This window comes from Jaculus jaculus, chromosome 4, assembly GCF_020740685.1.
Source record: "Jaculus jaculus isolate mJacJac1 chromosome 4, mJacJac1.mat.Y.cur, whole genome shotgun sequence".
Classification (NCBI taxonomy): domain Eukaryota; kingdom Metazoa; phylum Chordata; class Mammalia; order Rodentia; family Dipodidae; genus Jaculus; species Jaculus jaculus.
In genome coordinates this window covers 30,789,324-30,816,116 of record NC_059105.1, presented here as the reverse complement: position 1 = coordinate 30,816,116, position 26,793 = coordinate 30,789,324, and the positions used below count along the sequence as shown (strand labels likewise).

General features: G+C 37.9%; 1 protein-coding gene across 16 annotated transcripts in view; it reads left to right on the top strand.

Annotated features, from left to right (window-relative positions):
* The first annotated feature begins 251 nt into the window (after positions 1-251).
* Map2 (microtubule associated protein 2) overlaps positions 252-26,793 on the top strand; it is a 285,977-nt gene continuing 259,435 nt past the window's right edge. For all 16 annotated transcript variants that reach the window (XM_045147517.1, XM_045147533.1, XM_045147531.1 and 13 more), the window contains exon 1: positions 252-436. The gene's annotated coding sequence lies outside the window, so the exon portion shown is untranslated. The remainder of the gene's footprint in view (positions 437-26,793) is intronic.

Sequence of the window (26,793 nt, the reverse complement as noted above, 5' to 3'; positions counted from 1 at the left end):
CCAGGTCCCCCCGCAGCCTCTCCGGGCCTTAGCTGGGTGGGGCCGGGTCCCCGGGGCTGCAGCAAGAGGCGGGGCCGCGCTCCCCCTCCCGGACACTGCGGCGGTGGCAGCTCCAGCCCCGCCGCGGACCCGGCGGCCCGCAGAGTCGGGCGGGAGCTGCGCGCGGGGCGGGGAGGCGGCCGGGCCGGGCCGGGCCGGGGCGGGGCGCCGCGCACGCGGGGCGGCGCTCGGCTGCGCGGGCTCTCGGCGGCGGCGGCGGCTGCGGCGGCAGCATCCTCTCTCCCTCCCTCTCTCTGCTTCCCTTCCGCCTCTTTCTCTGCCTTCTCCTTTTTCTCACGTTCTTCCCCGGCGCCGTGTCTCCCTCTCCTCCTCCCGCGGAGGGCGTTCCGGAGCCGTGGCAGCGGCGACGGCGGATGCATCCAGGTTCGGCGCCCAGGTAAGAGATCCGTGGCTCCCCCCTGGCGCGCTCGGTGGCCAGCACTGGTCCCTCCTGCCTCCCGGGAGGAGAGTCGCTGCCCACGGGGGGGGACCGGGGACGGGCTGGGGTCGGCCTCGGTGGCCTTCCAGCCCTGGGCAGGCCCCACCTTCCAGGTGTCACTATGCCAGGGGGTCCCTGGCGCTGGTACCTACGGTCCAGATTTGTAGATGAGCCTCGGAAAGACTGGAAACTTCGGTCTGCTTAGGATACTGTTTTGAGAGCTAGTATTACCTGAGCTGTAGAAAGGAGGAAAGTGAATTACGCCTAGAACATGGGGCGGGGGGGGGGGGGGAGAGAATGCGATATAAAGGGTGTGTGTGTGTGTGTGTGTGTGTGTGTGTGTGTGTGTTTCCAAGTGCACTGCACCCTGAAGAAATGAGCGAGGGAAGCCTTGCAAATTTTAACATTCTTCCCTGTCAGCGACAGAAGAGGAAGACTGATGGATATTGGTAATTTTAGGAAAATGTAGAATCTTGTGGGAGGGCGGGGCCCAAAGGCAGGAGTGTGGTAGAGCTTGAACTTTATGCAGTCTTCCCTGTCTTCCTAAACGGCGAGGATGGGCACACAGCTGCATTTCCATCTGTCCTTCACTTCTTTCCCGAAAGGCTTTCTTTGGGACTGAGGGACGGGCGATGACTGCCTTCCCCAGGCTTGTCTTTTGTGTAAGGGTGGAAATTTTCAGAGAGTGTGTAGAAGGGTGCAAGGAGTCAGGACTAGGGAGGTGCCTGTTTGCATGTTATTCTTTCTGGCATTGGGGATTCAGAATTTTGTCAGAAAACGGGAAGGTTTGGTTTGCCACAAGCTCCTTTGTCACAATTGCTGTGTACCATCTGTTGTAAGCCTTTAGCATAAGGCGTGCAGGACAGAATAGACAATTTGCAACTGGGTGTGAAGCTTTTTTGTGAGTGTCTAAATGTATATACTCATGTGAACACATATAATGCTCTGTAAGCATGTTGCAAAATGGAGCAAATAGCTGAAAGACAAATCTTTTAAAATTTATCATTGAGGGTTTGGGGATTATGTTGTGAATGAAATGAGTATTGCCAAACAGAAACAAAAAACACTGGGGTCTCATATATAGTTTTAGCTGTGATATACAGGGATTAATAAATGTACTAAGTTACCACTCAAATGTTAAAAATGTAATTCATTTTAAACAATCTGTTAGAGGAAATTACTACAAACTGAAATGAAGGCATGCAGCCACAGTGAGGCGATGGAGAACAAAGCCTTTTATGTGAGCTACGATATGCAAAATGCTCCTGTGCTTGAGCTGCAGGTACAAGCCCAGCTTGAAAGCAGAGCGCCGTCACCCTGTCATTTCAATGTGGACAATTATGATTTTTTTTTTGGCAGTCAAAATCAATTGAATAAATAAAAGTCTTTTAGAATGCGTTTGATTTTATGCCCAAGAGGAAGATTACAGCCTTCCAACACAATATGACAAAGCAGTCCTTTAACTGTGTCTATTTTTTTAGAAAACCTAATGAATTATTAAATCATTTTCAGTCACCTCCCCCATGCACACAAAAGCATCACCCCTTAAGAAAAGGTAAAAGACATGTTTATTTTTTCTTTCCTTCATTAGGGCGCTGTGGGGTGTGTGTGGGGGGGCATTGATTTCTTTGTGTTTTTGTCTGATTCTCAGAGCTTCAGATTGATGTTTGTGGTCTAGATATTACTAGTGTTCCTGTGTGTTTAGGGTCAGAGGTTCATGGTGCTTGTGGCTTAGACCTACTTCTGGTTTCTTTCATGCTACTTATTTTCTATATGTTTCACGAAGTATTATAAAATTCATTTCCAAATTTCTCTCTCTTACGTGGGAAATTGCCTAATTTCCTCAGGACATCTAAGCAATTTAAAAATTGAGCTTCTGTTTAAATAACCAATATTGTAGTGACAAAAATGCCTATTTTCTTTATTTCTCTCCTGTCTTATGCCCATCCTCCATCAAGCAATCATTTTATTGTCTTCTGTGCCTGGGATTCTTTTAGGTTCCTAGTTGTGTCTAGACTACTACAAACCTAGCCAGTGCACCCATGCATTTGGAATTTATGATGGATTCGCTCCACAGCAGTTCTCTTAGGATGACTTGTTCACAGCACCTTCTCAGGGAGGAAAGGAAGACTGTGCTGAGAGAGCATGACCCAGTGAAACTGGCGCAGCCATGACCTCATGCTTGTGGTGTCCCTGGCTCTCTGAGGGAGCCAGCATCCTCTCGGTGGAAACCAGACACCAGAAGCACACCTTCCCACAGCAGCCTCTGCTCAGGCAGCTCTGCCATGGCTAAAGGAATGCTTTCTCTTCTAGGTATTTCTTTACAGAGATCTTAAAGTTGGTCAGAAATATGCAGCCACAATGAAACTTGGCACAGAATGCTCTAGGCCTGAAGGAATAATTTTATTTCTGTTGGTTTAAACCAATTTTCAAATTCCCTGAATGCCAGAAAGGAGAAGGAAGAAAATGACTGTCAGTAGATTTTTCCATATATTCTTATAAGGCATTTTTTTTATGTTGAAATTTATTGGCAATTAGATAACAAACGACAGTTGTGCTTTTGACAAGGACAGTTGCACTTGGCATTTACAATTAAGTACTTACTACATTTGCTTGGGTGTACACATGACAGCTAAGTGCACCCCTAAATGATTCATTGATACGCTTAATAGCAGAGCACAGAAAACCAGCCTGGGAATGTAGGCTGACTCTGACTATTGAATTCTTTTCAAGGCTTAATTTCTTCTTAATAGATTAAGATAAATAAACAGATAAAGAAAGCACCCTCAGACCAGCATTCCTTAATGCTTAAAGTACTGTCCTTTAGCATGAACCTGAAGGTATGAGTTTTGAGACAATGTCTGATTCCTATGGTGCTAATAAGCATGGCTGCTCCAAGATTAGCTTCTTAGTCCTTTCTCCTCTTTAATTTCTGTGTCCTTAGTAATACCATTGTCTTCTTGTACTCAAGATCATTTCAAATCAGGACAATGTTTTGATTATGTCACTATTTTTTCCACTGTTCTGTTTAACTCGATGCTGGAATGTTAGATGAACTGTGCTCTAATTGTTGCTTCAATGTTTGTTTTACTCCCTTGTTACAAATTTGGACTTTCTCTTTCATGTTGGCAGAAATCTGTTGCCATTCATTTATTCATTCATTCTAAGAAATACTGAGATACATTCAAGGAATTATTAGTACCAGAAATGTATTCCAAACATGAAAAGCACACAGAGAGCTGTGTGCACAAAAGGCCAAAATCAAGGGAGAGGTTCTGTGGGAGAGTTTAGGTGCATGGGTAGAGGTAGGAGAAGAGGCACCCAAGCAAATTCTGCTCATGTTTGTCTTTGTAGGTTGCGGGTGAGATTTGGTCTGTGGGTGGAGAGGGAAGAAATCTGTTTTCCTTTCCTACCTCAACACATTGTCATGCCCCCTCTTCCCTCCCTGGTCATGACTTTGAGCTAAGGCTGTGGGTGCTTCCTCGTTAAAATCACAGAGGATGCTTATTGAAATCAGGTCTGTTCTGAATTAAAAACTTAAAACAATCTGAACATAATTAGTTGTCTTTTATGAAAAACATTTTGAATCTGTCCCCTTGAACTTTGATCCTTCCTGTTCAAGAGATAAACTTTCCTTTGGTAATACTTTCACTATGATAGTTTTTACTTATGCATTTTAGTGAAATTATGTGGTAATTCAAGCAAAAATTAAGAAGTCCAAATCCTCTTTCAGTCTTGTGTTCAGTTTATATTGTGAACATGAGGAAAGTTTTTAAAAAATGTTTTCTATTAAAATATACATCATAAGGGACAAATTCAAATACATACATGTATATATTTCTTATATTTAAATATATAAATAACTAAAATGTGTGTCTATGACTTTAGAGATGCTTATAGGAATTCTAGAACCCTCTCTCCCTTTCTTTCTTCCTTTCTGTCTGAATTTCTTTAGAGACAAGGTCTCACTATGTAGCCTAAATTGGCCTGGTATTTCTTATGTAGTGAAGGCTGGCCTTAAACTCTCCATCCTCTTGCCTCAGCCTCCTCAGTGCACTGGTTACAGAAGTGCACCATTACACCTGCCTAAAATAATGAAGTTCTAGGAACACACAGCTTGGACCACCTTTTACCTATAAACATGGCAAGAGGCTGGATGACTATTTATTTCCGTAATAATATACCATTCTTCCAGAAGACCACTGTGGTAGTAGCTCATAAAGCCCGTGAGTTCTAACTTGAAAAGCATAACTTTTCACTTTGTTCTTTCTCTTCTTTGGATGTAAGATGGAATCCTAAGTGTGCCTGTCCTAACACACTGGGGCATTTTCACATATTTCTGCATGAATCTCCTTTGTCTTGTGCCTTGTCATAATACAAAGTACTCAACAATATGAAAATTTGTAATACCACTGATCCTACTTTTTATTTACAGTGAAGGAGCTATAAGAAGTCTATAGATTACAACATCAATTTCTGTTATTTACAGGAACAATGTACACATGTTGGGCTGGAGAGATGGCTTAGTGGTTAAGGCCTGCAAAGTCAAAGGACCCAAGTTTGATTCCCCAAGACCCATGTAAGCCAGATGCACAAGGTAGCACATGCATCTGTAGTTTGCAGCAGCTGAAGGCCCTGGCATTCTTTCCCTCTCAAATAAATAAATTAAATAAATAAATAAATTTACATACCTTGATTTTGTTGTTGTTGTTGTTGTTAGAGTCTCATTCTAGTCTAGGCAGATGTGAAACTCACTATGTAGCTCAGGTTGTCCACTAACTCACAAGAATCTTCTTAGCTTCTTAAGTGCTGATATTGTAAGTGTGAGCCCAGTTTGACTTTTTTTTAACCTTCTTTTCTTCTTTTTTGTTTTCCTTCTTTCTTGGCTCCTTCTATTCCTTTGGTCATTATTTTCAATATTGGGAAAACATTATTGAGTGTTTGAAAATTAAAATATAGCCTGGTATTTTGATTGCAGTTTCACTATGTGATCTTAAGCTAATTTTTCTTCTTTCTCAAGAGCTCATCTCTATTTTGATTCAACATTTTAAAAATATTTACCACGTTCAAAAATCATTTATTTACCCAGGTGTGGTGGTATATGTCTTTAATCTCAGCACTTGGGAGGCAGAGGTAGGAGGATGACCATAAGTTTGAGGAAACCCTGAGACCACACAGTGAATTCCAAGTCAACCTGGACTACAGACCCTATCTTGAAAAACCTTTGAACTTCTCTTTTGCACCTCTTAGACTTAAGCAGTCTTTTCCTTGTAGGCCAGTCTTTCTTTAAGACACATCCTACCTAAAAAGACCCTTCTAAAACAGAAAGAAAAGTTGCCACTCTTTTCCTCATCATGAATTTGTATTCAAATCTGTCCGGGTTCCCTGTTTTATGGAAAGTTACACATGGCAACTATTTTCTCTTCAGTATTAATATTATTTTTAAATATGGTGTAGGCTGAAAAGGAATATCTATATGACTGATTTCTTCAAAGTGAAAACTGTGGTCAGCTAAAAGATTTTTTTAAAAAAGAAACTTAAGAAAATATTTGTAAGGAGGGAAGAAGGGAAAAAGGAAGGGAGGGAGGGAAGGAGAGAGATAGAGAGAGACAAAATAGAGACAGAGATGGAGAGAGACACACAGAAAGAATGGGTTTATCAGGGCCTCCAGCTACTGTAAAAAGTAACTCTAGATGCGCCACTTTGTGCCTCTGGCTTTACATAGACACTGAGAATCAAACCCAGGTCCTTAGAAGTAGGAGGCAAGTTCCTTAACTGCTGAGGCATCTCTCCACCCCTTAATAATATAGACTTTAGAAATATTTTTTAAACCAAATGATTTTTTAAAAAATTATTTGATTCACCTGAAACCAACAAAATTGTTTGAGGTTTTGTTTCTTTGTTCAATTTATATTGATTAGTCCAGTTGCAGTCAGACAGTCGATTGTTTTCATGTAATATTAGTTGATTCCATTTATATATACTAAGTATTGAACTAAATTTTATTTTAAGTCAAATATTCTTGCATAATGTCATTCGTAATTTTGAATTGACCTAAAAATGATCCTAAAACATGAAATTTGAGTATCCATGAGTTCATTCCATCACTTAATTGTCTAGGACTTCTAAACTTAATGCAAACTCACAAGAACATACATATACAGACTTTGAGGCAGAATAACCATGATTTATTCATTACTAGATGTGATGCACTGTTCTGCACTGCCCGCTGCTCACTGTTGTGTCTACTTTAACCATGATTGCTAATGGACAGCACTGATACGCTATTGAGCTTATAGGAGAAAATGCTTTCCAATATCCTTGACTAAAAGGAGTGATGCAGTGCATTTTCATTGGCATTACTGTAATGAATAATGCTTATTATTTGAATTCTACTATTTACTTTTCTTGGCTCAGTGTTGTAATTAAGTTTTCTCAATGCATATTCTCTTTAACAAGACAATTTTTTTTATTATTATTTATTTGAGAGCGACAGACACAGAGAGAAAGACAGATAGAGGGAGAGAGAGAGAATGGGCGCGCCAGGACCTCCAGCCTCTGCAAACGAACTCCAGACGCGTGCGCCCCCTTGTGCATCTGGCTAATGTGGGACCTGGGGAACCGAGCCTCGAACCGGGGTCCTTAGGCTTCACAGGCAAGCGCTTAACTGCTAAGCCATCTCTCCAGCCCCAAGACAAAATTTTAAGTAATACAAAACAGTTTTTTATTGCGGTACATATAAAACATTATGTCATTTGGCTCACAGCTCTTGGACCCACTTTTTAAAAATAAGCAATAAAGATATTTTTTAATATTTAATTATCCATTCTTTTCATTTATTTTAATAGGTCATCAGCTATAGCTTGGTAAACATCATTTTCATTTAACATGCTACACAGATTTCTTACTGCATACCATCTGTAACATGTAGTTTATTTGCTTATAGTACCTGTCTGTGCTTAATAACTTACTGTTCCAATAACTTTGTTTATCTTATAATTCCCAGAGGACTAAAATAATGGTAATAGTGGTGGCAGTAGTATAAGCTGTGTGTGTGTGTGTGTGTGTGTGTGAGAGAGAGAGAGAGAGAGAGAGAGAGAGAGAGAGAGAACGAGAGATTATCTCTTAAATTAGTGATATACACAATCAGAATGATGTTTTTCATACTTGAGATAAATTGTTCCACAGCAGTTAAGTTTCACAAAATTGAAAACAATACTATGAAGTTAAACAAGAGAAAGACATAGTCTCCAATGCAATTTTGTATGAAAAATAATGATATAAATATTTATTAAGAAATTAAATCAGATGAATTTCAGGTACAGTTGACTTCCATGCCCATAGGCCCTGTATCTGGGACTCAACCAGCTGCAGATTAAATATGTTAGAAAAAAAATTGCATTTGGCCTGAAGATGTACAGACATTTCTTTTGTTATCACTTACAAGTACAGCATAACTACTACTTATATAGCATTTTTATTATGTTAAATATCATGTTATTTAGAGACAATTCAGAGTGTATGGAAGGATGTATTACATGCAGACACTATACTATTTCACATAAGGACTTAAGCATCTGGTCATTTTAATATCTGTGGAGAATTCTGGAGCCAGTCCATCATGGAGAGGTGGCTTAGTGGTTACTTGCCTGCAAAGCCATAGGATCCAGGTTTGATTTCCTAGGACTCACATAAGCCATATGCACAAGGTGGTACATGCATCTGGAGCTCATTTACAGTGGCTGGTGGCCCTTAGGTGCCCATTATCCCCTTCTGTCTCTCAAATAGATAAATAAAAATAAAACAATATTAAAAAGCACAGGCAATGCCATTGATACTCATTTAAAAAGCAGAAGCCAGGACTGACAGACTTTTAGGAATTTTGCTGCCCAAAAGCTCAAAAGACTCACTAGATGATAAATCTAATCTCTCATGAAATATAAAAGCTACTAGATCTTGGGTCTACTGTTCAAACCAACTTGGGGCATTGCTACTCAAACTAAAGCTCACTTCATTCATAAATTGTACAATGAATGATTTTGTTGTTGTTTATTTATTTGTTTTTAAAGGCCTTAAGTTCAAAGTTACTAATTCTATGCTCTTTTTTCCCTTTTGAGTAGGATCACAGTAAATGAGGTGGTCAGTACCAAACTTGGAAGCTTTGAAATCTTTGTACAGCCCTGCCTATTATTGCTGACTTATTTTAGCCCTTTCCAAACAGTGTCATGTGTATGTGTGAGAATTTAAAGGTCTTTACTCAATTGTTGAAAATGAGTCAACTGGTTTTAAATACAACTTTCCCTTTTGTTCCCTGATATATTGTAATAACCAAGTCATTGAAGAGTAACATGGTTACATATGTGGAAGTAAAAAATGTCATTAAATGCAGTATTTAAAGGGTATTTAAATTGAAAACTAAACTTTTATATATTTGGCTGGAGAGGCTTCTTAGTGGTTAAGGCACTTGCCTGTGAAGCCTAAGGACTCACATTCGATTCCCCAGCACCCACGTGAACCAAATGCACAAGGTGGTGCGTGCATCTGGGGTTTATTATAAGTGGCTAGAGGCCCCAGTACACCCATTCTCTCTCTATCTGCCTCTTTATCTCCGGAGAAAGAAAGAAAGAAAGAAAGAAAGAAAGAAAGAAGGGAGGGAGGGAGGGAGGGAGGGAGGGAGGGAGGGAGGGAGGGAGGGAGGGAGGGAGGGAGGGAGGGAGGGAGGGAGGGAGGGAAAAAGAAAGGTGTTTTTATTATTAAAGGTATTCTTCTGTGCCTCTTCTCTTCCACTGGAGGGACACCACTTATCAACCCTGGAAAATGATATATGTATTTAATGATAACTTGTTGGAGTGAAATGATTGTCAAGCAAAAATGTTAGAAGCATCTGGGATATCTACAAGTAATTGGAACAAGGAACCAAGTAGTGACTTTCCTAAGGAAGTAGTGGAACCAGGTCTGAGACTCACGAATTCAGGCCCAGACTCAGCCTTGATAAAGAATGCCATGGAAGAGCCATCTTATTCTGGCTTTTTGTTCCTAGGCCTGGTTATAGTTCTGGGTTTTTTTTGAGTAAATGGTGGATTAAAGTGGCAGTTATACCTGCCCAATTTTGTGACTCAACTGTTACTTTCAAATGGATATAAAAGAGGGAGGGACTCAGAATTTTAGGGTCATTCCAACCAGCTGTACTAAAAGCCCTAGGACTAAATCTGATCCAGGAAACACAGGGCTCCTCCTGCTCCTGGGCCATTTCTGTGGTTTGGATCTCCTATAAGAGAGGCTTAAACTCCGAGGATAAGTGCCCAGATCAGAGCACTTGGACAGCCAAGGAGCTTGTCTCTGACCTTGCACTATCTGTTCTGAAGCCTCTGGGTTTACTGGGTCTGTGTTTAAACTTGATTCTATGCATAGGACAGTCTACCAAAAATAGGTTGAATGCCTTTTCTAATCCACAGCACCATACATTTTCTCAGAAAAAATAATAATAAATAGCTTGAGTTTCCCCCCAGCCCTGCATTTTTAGCTAAAGGAAGTGAACTTGAAAAGCTGTGGTCCTCTGTCAATGCCTGATTCCCATTTAACCTCCCTACTCTTCCCTGCCTTCCTGTTCCTCTGCCTACAGCTCTCCATCTCTCTTGTGTTTTGGTTCTGTCAAGGAAACAGCAAATTAAATAAAAATTGGGTGTTGCCATGGTTACTGTGATCAGTAGTGCTACACCTGCTCCCACGCTGCTTGAGCATTGTAGAGACTTCAGTTGACAAATATTTGAAAGACATGAAGAGCATCTTGCAGGAAAGAAATTAAGCAGAAACCATGCTTAAATATTTAAAGAGAAACATATTCCTAGTCACTGAAAACTGAAACTATACTGCTCTCCAGGGAATGAGGGAATTCTAACATTGCCCTTCTGTTAGGGAGTGCTGAACGGTGTGTCCTGATTCTCTAGATGGTTGAATTTAATTGCCCATCAGTCTAGGGGTGACTATTTTATCATTAAGTGTATGGAATAAAAGTCTTTACAGCACTTAACCTACATGTTGGTGAAGCAATGGGCTGTGCATATTGCCATCCTCAGAAGTGTCTTAATTTACAGCCATTTATAGGGGAAAAATCTTCATTGCACACCAGGAAGCTTTATCTGTGAATGCAGTTCCTTTAAGATAAGGTATTCTATTCTTTGATCTTGTGTGTGGTTTATCTTATTTGATAGTCTGAATATTTAGATGAGCTTTTAAAAGTTAAATGTGAACATAATTTAGTAAATGAAATTCTTACTTGAGGACTCACAGTTTCTCTTCCATTTGAATATGTCATAGACCACAATTCATCCATGTATTTATTTCACAAGTCGTTTTCAGTAGGTGCTGTGTGTCGAAAATCACAGGACAAGTCATGAAAATTCTTACCTTCATGAAGCCAGTAGCTGCAGGTGTCATAAATAAGCTAGTAAAACAACAAATGTGGGAACATTGTAGACACAAATAAATGCCACAAGGAATAGACAACAAAAACATAGTTTGGTTTCAGAGGGAAGGGCTGCTCTTGGAGGCCAGACTAATGTGTAGAAAGCTGTAGAAATAGGAGCTTCCAAGCAGAGGGAGAAACTTCAAGGCAAGCAGAAGCATGGTGTATCTGACGAACACAGAGAAAGAAGAATGATGACATTGGAGTCTAATGAACCTGGAGAGGACAGTGGGACTACCCATCAAAGGAGAAGACAGGTGCCAGACCACCTGAGTCACCTGGATTATGATAAGAAGTTTGACTTTTATATGAGTCATAGCACACTCAAGTTTTTGAGCCTGTAAAAGCAAAATTTCTTTTGAGAATCTCATAAAAGCTTTCAGAGATTAATTATATCTTCCAAATCCCTATAGACCGATCTGTATCTTATTCACTAATGTGATAAGTCACAAGAGAGAAATAATTTAGAAAATTAGAAATCAATGGTAGAGACTAACAGACTTTCATTAACCTGATCTCACATAGTATCTCACATATGAATACATGCCACTTAAATTGTATTATTTATTTCATCCGATGAAAAATAGTATGCATCGTTATTTTTCGGGGGGCTTTTCAAGGTAGGCTCTCACTCTAGCTTAGGCTGACCTGCAATTCACTCTGTAGTCTCAGGGTGGCCTTGAACTCACTGCAGTCCTCCTACCTCTGCCTCCCAAGTGCTGGGATTAAGGACATGCACCACCACGCCTGGCTTGCATCATTATTTTTAACTGTTTATATCAGTGATATTCTTGTTGTTGTGACCACTCCTCAACCAGGAGCAACTTAAGGAAGGGTTGACTTAGTTTACCATTCCAGGGGATTTAATCCATCAAGATGAGGAAAACATAGGAATATAGTGAGACATGGCTCATGCATTGTGTCATAGAGAAGGATGGATGCCAGTGCTCAGCTAGCTGTCTCCCTTTCATTCAATTCAGGGACCACACCAACCCCATTTCAATGTGTATGTGACTCAGTTATCCAAATCTATAAACTCTTTCACAGACATCTCCAGAAGTTTAACTCTATGGTGATTCTCAATCCTCAAGCTGTCAATCACAATTAAATATGACACAGTGATAGTCTTCTTTTGTACCTACACTAAGTTTTTAAAAGGCATATGAATAGCAAACCACAAATCCATATTTGAGGAAAGTAGTTCCACTCTCAGGCTGGAGAGATGGCTTAGTGGTTAAGCGCTTGCCTGTCAAACCTAAGGACCCTGGTTCGAGGCTGGATTCCCCAGGACCCACGTTAGCCAGATGCACAAGGGGTGCACACATCTGGAGTTCCTTTGTGTGGCTAGAGGCCCTGGCGTGTCCATTCTCTATCTATCTGCCTCTTTCTCTCTCTGTCTGTTGCTCTCAAATAAATAAAAAAAAAAAAACAGTTCCACCCTCAATATGGCTATATTACTTTGCTCTTTCAGGTCAGCATCTTTCATCATAAACAGGTACCAAGAAACAGTTAACATGGCACTGAAGTGTATAAGTAAATAACAGTGGGAAACACATTTTACTTCTCAGAGGCTATGGTCTAAGTCTCCTGCAAACTGTTCCAATTCTTGGTAATTTTGGATAAGCTGTGGAATTAATAATCACTACACTTCTCCTTGCATATATATTGCTGACATATATATATTGCTTAACCTGTTTGTTATATTTTTTTAGTTATTTGCAGACATAGTGTAATGCTGTTTTGAATTTAGCAGTAAGGAACTTTTGTGGCTGCAGACATTTTTCATATACAATTAAGAGAAGATCAATACCAAACAGTGGAGGTGTGTGATGTTAATGGAGGTATGGTGAGGAAAGATAGACTTGGGAAGCTAAAATAGATAGAAGCCATGAAGAAATATAATCAATAAAGAATATGGGCCCTTATTGAAGTTAGGTCTTATGCACATAAATATAGATATTTTATTTTATTTTTTTAAATTTTTTAAATTTATTTATTTGAGAGAGACAGACACAGAGAGAAGACAGGTAGAAGGAGAGAGAGAGAATGGGCGCGCCAGGGCTTCCAGCCTCTGCAAACGAACTCTGGACGCATGCGCCCCCTTGTGTATCTGGCTAACGTGGGATCTGGGGAACCGAGCCTTGAACCGGGGTCCTTACGCTTCACAGGCAAGCGCTTAACCGCTAAGCCATCTCTCCAGCCCAAATATAGATATTTTAAAAGGCATACGGCTTTGGAAACAAAGTAGAAGGACCAATTTCTATTCATTTCCCCCTGATTTCTAGGTTGCTGCCTTGTATTAACAAATGGAGTTGATGTCTTTCTCCTGAACTTTCCTTTCATGTTTGTTACCATAAATGTCTTTCAAAATGTTTTCAACCTTGAGGACTTCAATTGTCCTAATAGGAAGGTGCAAAGGCAAGAATGTTTTCTCTTTTATCAATACATGATTATGAGAATATGTAAGTATTTAGAGCACAATTTTCTTTTTCTCCAGAATGTCTCATGAGGGTTTCTCAATCCAGACTGACATCTGGGACTCATGATATAAGGAACTATGAAATTTGAGGAAAGTTATTACTTATTGTTTTAAATGCTATCATGTGAAACAGGACTATTTATTCTGGGTGCTAATAATTGGGTTGTTAACATATTAGAATTAAATAACTGGACAATATTCAATTGTCCCATTAAATTAACAATGAGATCATTTGATTCTTCTGCAAATGAGTTTAGTATGAAATCAGAGCTCTTCACATGGTGATGACTTGAAAAAATACTGTGGTCAATTAATTGTGGCTTAATAATGATTATTGGATACAATTAATCAAGGGACTGAGGAGAATAATAAAACAAATGGGAGGGTTCTTCTGTAAAAATAAAGGTGGATGAAAAATATGCCATGTGAGAAAAAGGTAAGGCCCTCTTGTTCAGATGGCCAGTGGCTTGTTATACCTTGCCGATATTTGTATGTGACACTGGTTGTTTACCTATCATCATTTTGTTTAGTCCAGAGTCATAGAGAATTGGAAATTAGAACAAATATTTTAAACACATTTGAATATAGGCAAAATGTTGAATGGTAGCCATAGGTATAATCAGAACAGATTTGAACCAGAACAAGTCATTCATTGACCACCACAATTGCAAAGGGACCGAACAGCCAGCAGGAGACTTTACATATGTGGTGTTGTCCAAAATGCACAAAGTAACTCAGATACATAAAAAGGGAAATGTTTAAAGTATTAAGTTAGTCATAATAAAACATTATATTTTACCAAAACTAGTTCAGTTTACATTTCTGATGACAAAATATTTCTTCTTTTATTGAAACTATATATTTTTGGAACCAGTAAAAACAAATAAAGATTATAAACAGAGCCTTTTTATTTAACCTTAAACTTTCTATAGATTAATTTAAAATAATTATTTCCAAGTTAACAAAATAGCTTAAAGTTTATTTAAGGTTCTTTTCACATCACTAAACATTAAAAAAAGCAACAACTGCTATTAGGGATTTTGCAACAAAATTAAATAACCATGACTTCATATCTTGACAAGGTGCAGTTTACCGTGTAACTATATTGACTATACTCATCTTCCTTTTATTGGTTATATAATTAGGAAAGGACATGGTGCAGGTATGGTTGCCTCTGTCTAATGCTACACCTAAGAAGTTTCAGACATTAAGAGAAGGTAGCAGGGCTCTGTGGAAATTGACTCCCATCGCTGAGCCTAGAGCCTTTGGTTAGGCTAAAGCACACCTGGAAAATGTTTCTGCTCTGCAAAATTCTGTTAGCTTAGGCAGAGTGAAACTTAACTCAGGCTACTTCTGAACTCTTGTCAGAGTCCACAATCTTAACGTACCATACACCATAGTTTTCTGGCAGTCTGATTTATTATTATACTACATCTTCATAAAACTTAGGCGTACATATCCATGAAGTACATAATGTAATTGACACAGAAGCCATGTTTCAAGTTTGGGATAACTGCATCGCAACATTAATATAGCCTAATAGTAGACTTAAAAGAGTATACACTTTTGGAAATATGTATAATATCTCTAATAGGGATTTGATTTTGCAATTAAAAGATGTCAGGTATAAAAGGACCTAGGTTGTATAATCTTGTTTATAAAAAAAAAAAAATCAACCTGTCTCCCTGTCTGTCTCTCTTCTCTCTATGTTTCTATGCTTGCAAATAAATAAATAAAACTCTTCTAAAAAAAAATCAACCTCATAGCAATAGAGTGGAATGGTGGTTACTGGAGGCTGAGGTGATTGGGGTGTGGTGGAAACATGTTGGCTAAAGGATATAAGTGTAGGGTTAGAAGGAATAAGTTCAATGAATCGAATACACAGTGTGGTGGCTGTAGGTAATGGTGAGATACTGGTTTTCTGAGCAATGCTAATAGAGTGTTGAGTATTTTTACTACAGAAATGACAGAGCTATGGGAGATGACATTTGCCAGTTAGATTTAACAATTTCTACAACACATTTGTGCTTCAAGGTGCTGTGATATACATGACAAATACATGCATTTTCCTGTCAATTTGAATTAGCTAACTTGAAAATGTTAGATAATTTCCTGATTTGTATTCTGTTAGGGGTTCATAAACTGTAAGAGTTAAAACATTTGAAATTGTCTATGAATATTGTGGAGACTCATCACTGCAGGTCTACAGATTCTTCTGTATCTCTGGGGATAAAGAGGTGGACACAGAGAGTTGAGAGGCGGATCATTTGGGGGTCACACCCTGGCTTTACATCATGCTGTTATTTCTATGAGCCTACATTGTGGCTCTCTTCTGTTAGCTGTTGATGAGACTGTGAACTTGTTCATCTACTTCCATGAATGTTTAGATCATAAATAATGCCAGTGCTTACTTAAGCAAGTTGACTAATATGTTTATATATGTATACACACACACACACACACACACACACACACACACAATTTAGAAAGAACAGGTTATCCTAGCATGCATTTCTTTTTTAAAAAGTCTAAAATGTTTAAACCAAGCTATTTTTTTCTTTTTGGCTATTGTCTTTCATTAATTTTTAAAATGAGGACAGTACACCAATGATCATGCAAGTTTTTTTTATGTTTTGTTATTGCTTTGCTTCTAAAACTTTGGAAATCCAATTAGATTGAAAATCCAAGCATTTAGGACAATGATTTCTAGTATCGCAGGAAGTAAGACAATAAAGAAAACATGTTACACATCACAATTGTAGCTCCACAGAGGCAAGGATGGCAGATTCTCATGTCTAGAAAGGATGATCACATCAGATATTGTGAACATCTAGAGAAGTAAGGGCCATCACCCATATGAAAACAAAGCTAAACAATTAGCAAAATTTTAAAACTCATGTTAATGTATCTCAGAATTTGCAATTGGGCACAAATGGGCCATGCATCACATTTCTTTAGGAAAATCTGCCAGTCTTCCTGACTTTTGTTGATTTTTGTACTGTCCATGCAATAACTTTTTAATCATGATAAATTAAAAACTTCCCTATTAATTACACTTTGATTATCTATGCCACTCTAAACCATTGTATATAGGCCATGTACACTTCACAAAATAGTCCACCTTTGGATATTTATCTTTGAATAAAACAACAAATTAATTTTCAAAGTAGTAAACATGTCAGTATGTCAACATATCATTTGTATTTCCTTATTTGTATAGTACCTACAAGAATAGTTTAGTCTTACTTATTCACCATGATATCCTCCTTGCTGCCAAGAAAATTTTATGGAAGAATTAATGCTCAATAAATATTTTAAATAAATGAGTGAATAATTTTAGAGCAACTTGTTTAACAGCCAAAATATCTAATGAATCTTGGTTAATCCTTTATCAAAAAATGAATGGCATCCCCTTTCTTGAGTGTTAAAATCTGAAGCAATCACACTGTCAAATTCTCTTTTGTTAAAAGTCAGATTTCATAAAATACTCAATTTTGCCTTTGTTTAAGACACAATCTTCTAATGTTGTCTTTCTTCTTGAGACCTTGAGAAAGTCATCTCAAGGACTTTCTGGGCTTCAGGTTCCTAATCTACAATGTGAGGGGATAAACTTCATCATATCCAAGACTGCCACACATTCGTGGTTGATAGGGAAGGCAGTACAGCAGTCAAATTTTATGTAACTCAGTTCATTTAGCTCATTGTGCAAAGTCTGCAGTGGTTGGGATGCTGACAGATAATGAATTTTTTAATTAGAGAGGGTTGCATATTATAGATATTAGAATTAGGAGGCACTTTTCAGAGGAGACAAGTATATTCATGTGAGCATCTACTTTACATTAGTAAGCAAATGCTTATGAATAACCTATTGTAAGTCCTCTCCTGTGATTTGCCATATTATCAATATAAAGAAATAGATTAGATTGCTTCCTAACCCTCAAGGAGTATATTACAAAGTTTCATACCCTTTTGAAAGCAAAACAGGCTGTAAACAAATACTGACCCCAGTGCATGTATTTCTGTTTAGAAGTACTCGAATGAATAGACATATATGTGATAACCCTTACATAAGAACCAAGTCATGATATGGTGGTGTGTTAAAATGATTATTTGTGGGGCTGGAGAGATGACTTAGTGGTTAAGCGCTTGCTTGTGAAACCTAAGGAACCCGGTTTGAGGCTCGATTCCCCAGGACCCATGTTAGCCAGATGCACAAGGGGGCGCATGTGTCTGGAGTTCATTTGTAGTGGCTGGAGGCCCCGGAGTACCCATTCTCTCTCTCTCTTTCTATCTGCCTCTTCCCCTCTCTGCCTGCCACTCTCAAATAAATAAATAAATAATAACACAAAAATGATTATTTGTGGATCATAATGTTCATTTGTGATGGTTTTGATACATAGCTACAAGTAAGGGTGTGAGTATTCAGAGCTCTTTGAAAATGAAGTTGAGATTAGGCCTTGGGAAAAGCAGATATAACTTTATGTGCTTTGCCTATTATGTTTTGTTCTTCAAGAGAGAAGCTGGTGGGATGACAATAGTCTACAATCCTAAGGCAATAAGATGCTTTTACCCACTGATCTGCAGAGCAGCATGTGTTATTTCTTTGTGTAGTAAGACTTAAAATAATCCACTAGAATTATTATGAAGGAAACCTTTCTCCTAATCTCTTGTTGCTTGCAGGTGATATATGAAAATCAGTTTAAATCATCTGAGGGTTTTTGTCACTTAATAAGTCATTGGAGGACAGGTTGCTTTGTAAAAGAAGGGAAAAGTTATGCCATGAAAATTTACTGTACTGTTTTTATTTTTATTTTTTGAAAGTGAAGGCTATCTGTTTTGGAACTGGAATAAAAATGTTAATTTATCAAGGGAGAATAATGAGAACTTTTCATTCGAGCACTGCACAGAGTAGAAGAGTTTAGGGAGATTTCCTACTATTTACAAGTCACAAGTCATGAAGTGAAAGCCTGGGAGGAAAGTGACTTACTTATAAGGAAGGAAGTGGACACAACTCATGGATTGTCTAGAACATTAGAGAGCTGAATTAATCAAGGATCCGACCTTCTTCTTGAAGAATCCTGGGCCTGAAACCAAACCACACAATAACTGTGTGTGGAACCAGCACCAATCAATGTATCAGCACCATGGCATAAATGAACTTCAGTTACTAGTAGTGTGGGTTGCCTTTTAATCCAAGGAGTTTTATGAATGAAAACAGAAGACTTTTAGTTCAGTGCAGTCACTGCTATACGGGAACAGGATAGAATGAGTGTATTAGCATGGTCAGGAATTTTTATATTAACTATAAGAGGAAAACCCATAAAAGCTTTCAAACCCTACAACATAATCATTAGTGTGTATTCTATTTTTGTTCACATCTGAGTGCTTTTAGGAGGTTGAATGTCCTGACCAGAGCTACATATAAGTCACAAAGTTATATGTTCATTTTATTGTGCATATTAAATCCAGATATTTGATGTCACTCAGACATCATGGTTCCGAAATTGTAAAATGGAATGTACTGTATTGATTCATATTAATTCCTTCACACTATTAAACTGAAGGGGTAAATGAACTTTAATTTCAAAATTTTTGTGGTGTGGGAGACACTAAACACATTGCTACAAAACATTGATCAAGGATTTTTGTCTTTTGTATGATAAAATTCATAGGAGCTATATTGTATAAATGGTTAAAGACAAGATCTCAGTTAATAACTGAAATAATAATGGGTTTGAGGTACAAACAAATATTTAATTACAAGCTTAATATTGTCCTTATCCATCTTATCTTTTTCCTACCTCTACAGTTTTGTCACATTCTATCACTCCTGTTTCTGTGTTCACTCTTCTGATCCATCATTTTCACTGTTAAAGATTTAATAAACATCTGTATTTTGCCAACTTTCTAATCTGTTTCTCCTGCTTGGACTTCTGAAATGAAAGTCAGACTCATAGACCCAGATACCTTCCAGATGGCTTCACTCTGAACGCTAGGCACCTCAAAGTCACATGTTTATAATGAAAATCTTTTTTTTTTTTTTTTGTCTCCTCTGAGCTCCTCTTCCACTATCCACTGATGTTATGGAATAACTATTCTAAATCAGAAACCAAAATTCACCCTAGATTTTAGTTTTAAAAGTTTTTAAAAAATGGGCCAGAGAGATGGCTTAGCCATTAAACACTTGCCTGTGAAGCCTAAGGATTCTGGTTCAAGGCTCGATTCCCCAGGACCCACATTAGCCAGATGCACAAGGGGACACACGTGTCTAGAGTTCATTTGCAGTGGTTGTGGAAGCTCTGTCACACCCATTCTCTCTGTCTCTCTCTCTTTCTTGTCACTCTCAAATAAATAAAAATGAAAAAAATTAAAAAGTTTTAAAAAATATTTGAGAGAAAGAGAGAGAGAGCTAAAGACAGAGAATGGATGTTCCAGGGCCTTTAGCTGCTGCAAACAAAATCCAGACGCATTCACCACATTGTACATCTGACTTATGTGGGTCCTGGGAAATAGATCCTAGGTCCTTTGGCTTTGTACTGGCAAGTGCCTTAACCACTAGGCAATCTCTACAGGCCCCTTCCTTAACTTTTAATTGATAATTTTCATGTATTTACATAATTTGTCCATAATCCCCTCCCTTTACTTCCTCTTGTTCTCATGTCATTTCTATTTAACTCCTTCTTTCCAACTAGTTCCTCTTCTATTTTTTGTTGTTGTTACTGTTGTTTTGTTTTTCAAGGAAGGGTCTCACTCTGGCCCAGGCTGACCTGGAATTCACTAAGTAGTCTCAGGGTGGCCTCGAAGTCATGGTGATCCTCCTACCTGTGCCTCCTGAGTGCTGGGATTTAAAGGCGTGCGCCACCACACTCAGCATTCTTCTTCTATTTTGATGTCATTTTCTAAATGTATATTGCTTTCAACTTTCTCTCCTCTTCAACTCCAATCTCATGGAATTTGTTCTGCACTTTTTATCCTATGTCTTCCTCCAGATTGCTGGGATTAAAGGCATACACCACCATGCATGGCGTTCCTCTTCTACATTTTCTAAATGTATATTGCTTTCAAATTTCTCTCCTCACCAATTCCACTCTCATGAATTTTTTTTCTGCACTTTTCATCAAAAATCCAACATTTGATTTCCTAGCATATACTCTATTTTTACTGAATTCAAACTTTATTTAAGCTGGAGTGATTTGCATGTCTCACCAGATCTCTATTGAAAATCCTTCAGTATTATTAGCCTATTAAATATAATCATGCAAGTCTGGAAGCATGCTATCTTTTCAATCTTATTTTCAGCCACCCCCAGTCTACATTTTTGGCCTTAGGAAGACCAAGCTACTGGGATCTTTGCACACTACTTGCTCTATTCTTTCTATGATGAATTCCCACTCCACCCCCTGACTAACTGCTTTCATCTTTCAAAACCAGATTTTATATTTGTATCCTACTGAATGTTTATACTTCTTACAGGAAGGAACTATCATATTCATTTTTGTTAATCCAGTTTCTAGCAAGTGTCTGACATAAACTATAAACTAAAATGATTTTTTTGAACTGAATAGCAATGGTGGTTCATGGTCCAGTTTAACTTTTTTTTTAATTCTTATTTTTATTTTTGAGGTAGGGTCTCACTCTAGACTGGCTAGAATTCACAATGCAGTCTCAGGGTGGCCTCAAACTCACCACAATCCTCCTACCTCTACCTCCCAAGTGCTGTGATGAAAGGCATGCACCACAATACCCAGCTTCAGTTTAGCTTTTACTATTGAATTATTAGCTTAAATGTATGCTTACCCATTACACTGTTTCTCCTAGGGAGGTAATTTTAGTGAAATGCCTTATTGTAACAAAGGCTTTTTATAATGTTTCTTGAACTATGCTTCCAATATCTTCACTATCTACTCCCACAGAGCAGTTGTCCCATGACTATATCCAATCTTTAAGAAACTGTTAGCCTGTTTCTTCACCAGAGAGGTGATGTGATGGAAATTTTATATAAAAGTGGTTACACGGTGGCAGTAAACATTCAGTGAATGTTTATGAAACATAGTACATTCTAATTTTGTGAAAGTACATTCTAATTTTATGAAACAGTATATATACATTCTAAAATGTTTGCACACTATTAAAGGGAAAGCTAATTCAGGAGAATTGAGCTAAAGTTTTTACCTACCAGAAGAACATTTGATGGGAACTAAGTCTCCGTATTTGATACTATTCTCAATTCTGTTTCTTATTACACTATTTTTGCTAGAATACAAAATAATAAGTTGTACCATGCCATTTTCAGGTATACATATCATAATACTTGATCTGATGTGCCTTTGTTCTCCCTGGCTGGCTTCCTTCCCTAGATAGTTCCCTTTTTTGGTTTCATTTTCAGTTTTTTATGTTCTGCCATCCTCTAACTAAAACCAGGATTAAGAATATATTATTTAAGCCAGGAATGATGGTGCACACCATTAATCCCAGCACTTGGGAGGCAGAAGGAGGAGGATCACCATGAGTTCTAGGCCACCCTGAATGTACATAGTGAATTCAGGTCAGCCTGAACTAGAGTGAGACCCTACTTAAAAAAAAAACAAAAAAAAAAAGAACAAAAAAAGAAGAATATATTATTTAAGTCCTAAGAATGAATTATTGGAAGAATTTCCTTTTTATAATAGTAATTTTGCATATGTTACAGTTCATTTTATAATGTCAAAAGGATGCCAGTGTGCTTAAAGTCTATATTTTCTTGTATAACATAATGACAGTAAATAAACAAATAGACTAGCCATTAATATCTGAAAAGTGATCAGAAGTTTAGGGAATTTGTTTAAAGCCAGTGTTTGAGAGTAAGCCCTTGAACTTTAATTCTCAGTTTTAAATGAAAATTGGAAATTTCTATGCTTGTCTCATTCAATATTTCTGGTCTTTGCTCAAGGATTAATTACATTAATCTTAATGAATAAAAATTAATGCCTGAATCTTACACATGTGAACTCTTTGGCAATACCAGTTAGTGTCCTGTCATTAGGCCATGCTCAGCAACCAAACATGAAAATCAGGTGAATTATAAACATATATTGCAATTAAACCCACAAGTCAATATCATTTATGGAAAGGCTGAAATATTGGTCTAAAATTATAACTTAAACCAAGTTGATACTTCAATCAAACTTTTAAAATTATTATCATTGAGTTTGTTAGAGGAGAAAGGAAAATTAAAATGAAATGTCAGTCACTTTGTAGCACCAACTACAGGAATATGAAAATTACTTAACAGGAATGCAATTATAATGAATTATTTTCAAATTCAATCTTCATTGAGAGTTTACTTTTCAACGAAGTACTCTGAGAAAATGTGAAAGACTTGGGATCTGGATTCAATTTTTTTTTGAACATGAGACATTTAAAATGTTTTCACTTTTTAAAAATATTCATTTTTATTTTTATTTATTAGATACAGAGAGAGGAGGGAGGGAGGGAGGGATGGAAGGAGGGAGAGAGAGAGAGAGAGAGAGGGAGGGAGAGGGAGAGAGAGAGAGGTTAGAGAGAATGGGCACACTAGGCCCTCTAGCTGCTTCAAATGAACTCCAGACTCATGTGCCACCTTGTGCATCTGGCTTATGTGGAACCTGGAGAATCGAACTTGAGTCCTTCGGTTTCACAGTCAGGTGCCTTACTTACTAAGCCATCTCTCCAGCCCTGTTCTCACATTTTAAAAAGAACGTGTCAGTCGGGCATGGTGGTGCATACCTTTAATCCCAGCACTTGGGAGGCAGAAGTAGGAGTATCACCGAGAGTTTGAGGCCACCCTGTGACTACATAGTGAATTCCAGGTCAGCCTAAGCCAGAGTGAGACCCTATCATGAAAAACATGAAAACAAAAAAACAAAAGACAAGAAAACAAAACAAACAACCAAACAAAAAACTTGTCTGTGTACTGTGATGATGGATAGATTACTGTCATCACTTTGACAACAAAGTCCTTCATTTTTATTGAATGCTGTTATTTAATCAATATATTTCTTCGGAATTATTTTGTTTTAAAACCTACAAAAGTAGAAAATATTTCTAATGATTTGCACTTGGATTAGAATATATGAAAGCATTCATACAGGAGTACCTAATCACATAGACTGTACTAAGTGCTACTTGAAAATTACTCTCAGATTCTATAATCTTAAAAACTACTAATAAGATTCTCTAATATTTCAACTTGCAATTCAACACTAAAAGTTACTGTCTTTCTATCCTCAAAAGATAGTTTCATGCTCACCTATTTTTTTTTATTATTATTTCGATTCTCTGAGTCTCAGCATAGACAGGGTTAAGTGTGAATCACGTGACAGTAAAAGCTACATCTGCTGATTGTTCAGAGTAGTTAAGCATGTGGTTTCAGTATTGGGTTTTCTTACAACCCTAAAGCTATGTGGCACAGGTTTATAGCAGAGATATCACAACATACTTAAAACATACAGCCAATATGTCAGTGAAGGCAAGAGAAAACTTAGTGGTCCTGTTTGTTACAGAAAAGCAGTGAATATTGTTCAGAACCCATGATCATGGCCACATAAAATCTGCATTGAAAGTAGGATGTTAGGGCTGGAGAGATGGCTTAGCGGTTAGGCGCTCGCCTGTGAAGCCTAAGGACCCCGGTTCGAGGGTCGGTTCCCCAGGTCCCACGTTAGCCAGATGCACAAGGGGGCACACGCGTCTGGAGTTCGTTTGCAGAGGCTGGAAGCCCTGGTGCGCCCATTCTCTCTCTCTCTCTCCCTCTATCTGTCTTTCTCTCTGTCTCTGTCGCTCTCAAAAAAATAAATAAAATATTTTTTTAAAAAAAAAAAGAAAGTAGGATGTTAATCATAGGGCCAGAGAGATGGCTCAGCAGTTAACATGCTTGCCTACAAAACTTAATGACCCTGGTTCGATTCCCCAATAAAGCCAGATGCACAAAGTAGTGCATGTGTCTGGAGTTTGTTTGCGGGTGGTAGAGACCATGGTATGCTTACTCTCTTTGTCTCTCTTCTCTCTCTCTCGCTCTTTCTCCTTGCAAATAAATAAAAAAATATTTTAAAAAGAACGATATTATTCTTATGTAACACCTTATCTGTTTGGTTAATTAGATGTGATCAAGAAAATCATGTTCTAACAACAGGACTGTACTTGAAAATAACAATCAGAAGCATTGGCAAACCATTCAACCACCCACATCTCCCTGGAGAATTACTCATAATAGCAATTTGCATTGAGTTATTATGGCAGCGTGTTTTAATGATATGTGGGCTTAAGCTTAATAGAGAAATTTAGCAATTCTTTTCTGTCTATAGACTATAAAACTAAGTATAACTTAAATGAACAAAGAGCCACATTTTTTTTTTTCACAGTTAAAGCCTGAGTACCTGTGCTGCTTCTGCCTATTAGGGAATTCCATTAAAATGATTGTTTGATCATATGTTGTTCAACTTAAGGCCATAATTAAAATATAAGCGTATATATATGGTCATATATGGTCCAATTTTTAGAAAAATCAAATAACAACAAAAATGTTAATTTTAATATAATACTTTCTGTTAACCATAGTTCTATTTACTAACTAATAGGCATCAAATCAAGAAGCACTTTAGTGCTTTCTTCAGTGTGCTCTGGGCTATGGTACTTTTAGATTCACATTGGATCCTAGTTAGTATGTGGATAGCAGTTGTATCCAAAGGTCTGCTTTGGATATTTCTCTCCACTGATGTAAATTTAATGTTTCACTGTATATTGTATTTTTTCATTGAAAAATAAAGATCCTGAATATATTTATCTTCCCCTATTAGCAATCTTAGCTTGAAGAAATATAGAGCTGCTCTATTAAATCACTTACAGTATGTTGGCTATTTAATGATTAAAGATGAAACAGATTTTGCATGGCATAGTGGCACACTTGTTTAATCCCAGCACTTGGGAGACAAAAGTAGGAGGATTTCTGTGAGTTCCAGGCCAGCCTAAGACTACATAGTGAGTTCCAAGTCAATCTGTGCTAGAGCAAGACTCTACCTCAAAAATAAATATATATATTGACAGAAAGGAAACCTGATTTGAATTGTAAATGATAAAACGTTTTTAATGTAGATACCTAAATTAGAGTAATGTAGACATAAATGAACCAAGGGAAATTAAAAACAATGTTCTTGAGAGAGAGAGAATGAATGAATGGTCACACCAGGGCATCTATCCTCTGCAAATGAACTACAGACATATATACCACCTTATGCATATGGCACATGGATGTATGTGGGTACTGAGGAATCAAACGTGGGTCCTTTGGCTTTACTGGAAAGTGCCTTAAGCCTAGCCCAGACTCCTCAAGGGAAAATTTTATGGCAATCTAAGATCACATTATTATTATGGACAGAAGATATAGGACTCTTCAGGTGTCTTTTCTTTCTTCCCAATTTTGAATAGGTATATCATGACTATTCTCAGATCATATGACACATCTTTTCACTGCTTTTTTAATATAGAGCCAATTTTGAGAATTTGAAGTTGGTAGCCCTCTATTGATTTTTTTTTTTTTTTTTTTGAAGTAGGGTCTCCCTCTAGCTTAGGCTGACCTGAAATTCTCTATTAGTCTCAGGGTGGCATTGAACAAACAGCAATCCTTCTACCCCTGCCTGCTGAGTGCTGGGATGAAAGGTATGTGCCACCATGCCTGGCTTCTATTGAAATTTAATTGGCTAAGTCAAGTTCAAACTAGAAGGACTATATTAGTTTTCTAAAACTACAGAGATTGCATGGTGACATGTCAATAGTAAGCATATCTCTCTATGCTATCTAGGACCTCTAGGACCAACAGTTCTTTTTTCTGTCAAAGATGCAGTTTGTTGAAGACCACATCTTTCTCTCTCTCGAGCTAATAACAAGGGCTGTCACGCAAAGAAAATAGCAAGAAACTAGCATCCCTGTTTTTTTACCCAGGCCTAAGTTCTCCAGGGGTTTGACATTGTAGCCTTTATGTTGGCTCCGTGGAATTTCTCATGGATTTTCTGGCTAGAAAATGTGACCTTTTAGTATCTCCTAAGTGCTCATGTAGGGATAAGCTTACTTTCACAGAAAGTACTAATCCCTTCTTGACAACTCAACTTTTATAGCCATACCTTTTTTAATGGCCTATTGTGATTTCTTTTTTAGGGGTTTGTCAGGGCAGAAATACAAGTAGCTCTAAGCTGTAGAAATCACCTTGTTAGCATAATATAAATAACTTTATCATTCATATGGCAGAGTTGTTAACTAAAAACAATTCAAAGCTTAGCAAATCAAAACAAAACATGCACACCGTTTAGCCCAGAGAATGTTGAGGAACATTTTCTTGATGTTAGAAAGTATACTACTATATTT